Genomic DNA, 2,321 nt, shown 5'->3' with positions numbered 1-2,321 from the left:
TTTTTTTTTTTTTTTTTTCAGTCTGATTCTTTTAATGGCTACCACATCTCTGTATCTCAAAGCTAGAGGACAGGGTGTGGCTGCTACTAGTCTTTTTTTTTTTTTTTTTAACATTTATTTTTTAGTTGTAGTTGGACATAATACCTTTATTTCACTTATTTATTTTTATGTGGTGCTGAGGATCGAACCCAGGGTCTCGTATGTGTAAGGCGAGCGCTCTACCACTGAGCCACAACCCCAGCCCTGTGCTACCAATCTTGATAGGGCAGCATTGAAAAGAAACAGGGTCTCGCCAGGCTGAAGTGCAGTGGTTATTCACAGGCACAAACCCAATCCCACCACTCATCAGCACAGGAATTTTGACCTGCTCCATTTTGACCTGGGTTGTTCACCCCTCTTTAGGCTCTGTGGTCCTATGCTCCTGGGAAGTTACCATATTGATGCCAAAGTTAGTGCATACATGGGGTCAACATAGCACACTATAGCCTAGAGCCCCTGGACTCAATTGACCCTCCCACCTCAGTCTCCTAAGTAGCTGGGAATGTAGGCATATCCTACTATGTGGGACAGTAGTTGTCAAGTTTTGAAGGTGGAACTTTTATTTTGTGGTTAAGGATAATTTGTTTTTGTTTTTTTGTTTTGGCACCTGGGACTGAACCCAAGGTTGCTTACTTAACCACTGAGCCACATCCCCAGCCTTTTTTTTTTTTTTTTTTTTAACTATTTATTTTTTAATTGTAGTTGGACACAATACCTTTATTTATTTTTATGTGGTGCCTTTTATAGAACCCAGGGCCTCACACATGCTAGGCAAGTGCTCTACCGATGAGCTACAACCCTAGCCCCTTTTTTTTCATGTTTTATTTTGAGACAGGGTCTTGCTAAGTCTTAGGGCATTGCTGAGTTGCTGAGGTTGGTTTTGAGCTTACAGTCCTTATGCCTCAGCCTCCTGAGTTGCTGGGGCATGCAATCACTGTGCCTGGCTTAAGTGGAACTTTTAAGAGTACTTATATAAATCACACCATTATCTAGAAATCTTTGGGAAAACTGGAATTTTGAATATAACTGATGAGTTGCAGATGCTGGAGTGTTGTGTGTTGTTACTAAGTAACTAACTCCTGTGTATCAGCTCACTTAATTCTTCCAGCATCCTGTGAGATAGATTGCATACCATGGACTAGCGTGCTTTTGGGATTAGATGCAAGGAACTGTGTGTCTTCTCTTAGATCACAACTGAAAGAACACATAATCATGGTTGGGGTGGAGGGTGGATAAGCCAAAATATAAGTTTTGGTTGCCTGTAGGTAAGTGATCTAAATGTGAATTCCTATGATTAAAAGTAAACAAAAACAGGATTGATTATAACCTAATTTTTTTTCTTGTAAAACAAGGTTACCTTTTGTTTTTTTTCCTTTTTGGTGGTACTGGGAATTGAACCAGTACCACTCTGTACCACTGAGTTACATACTCAATTCTTTTTTTCTTTTTTCTTTCTTTCTTTTTTTTTTTTTTTTTGAGAGAGAGAGTTTTACTAAATTGCAAAGGCTGGTCTTAAACTTGGGATCCTCCTGTCTCAATGTCCATGGTCACTTGGGATCCTCCTGTCTCAATGTCCATGATCACTGAGATTATAGGCATGCATTACCACATCTGGCTAAGGTTGCCATTTTTGTTTCCTTTTTTTGTACATTAAAAATCCAAAAGGAGCAATTTATATATCTCTTTAAAGAACCTGTAGTTAGCCTCTGGATTCAGTCCCCAGTACTAAGGTAGTGGGAGGATGCCATTAGTTCTCGTTTTCTAGTCTAAGAATTTTTGATTATCAATCTTTGAATTTTATTTGTATCTCTTATTTTAAAAATTGGATAAGAGCCGGGTACAGTGGCATGCACCTAATGATCCCAGCTACTCGGGAGACTGAGACAGGAGAATTGTGAGAATTCAAGGCCACTCTGGGTAATTTTAGCAAGATCCTGTCTCAAAATAAGAAAAGGACTAGGAATATAACTCAGTGGTAAAGTGCCCCTGTACCCCCAAAAAAGTAAGTAAATAATCAGGTAAGAAACTAAGGATCCTGCTGGGCACAGTGGTGCATACCTGTAATCCTAGCAGCTCGGGAGGCTGAGGCAAGAGGATTGAGAGTTCAAAGCCAGCCTCAGCAATAGTGAGGCACTAAGCTACTCAGTGAGACCCTGTCTCTAAATAAAATACAGAATAGGGCTGGGGATGTGGCTCAGTGGTCAAATGCCCCTGAGTTTAATCCCTGGTACCCATCTCCCAACCATCCCCCCCCCCAAAAAAAAAAAAAAAAAAAAAGGATT

This window comes from Marmota marmota, unplaced genomic scaffold (assembly GCF_001458135.2).
Source record: "Marmota marmota marmota unplaced genomic scaffold, marMar, whole genome shotgun sequence".
NCBI classification, from domain to species: Eukaryota; Metazoa; Chordata; class Mammalia; order Rodentia; family Sciuridae; genus Marmota; species Marmota marmota.
Note: the sequence above shows the minus strand (reverse complement) of the source record.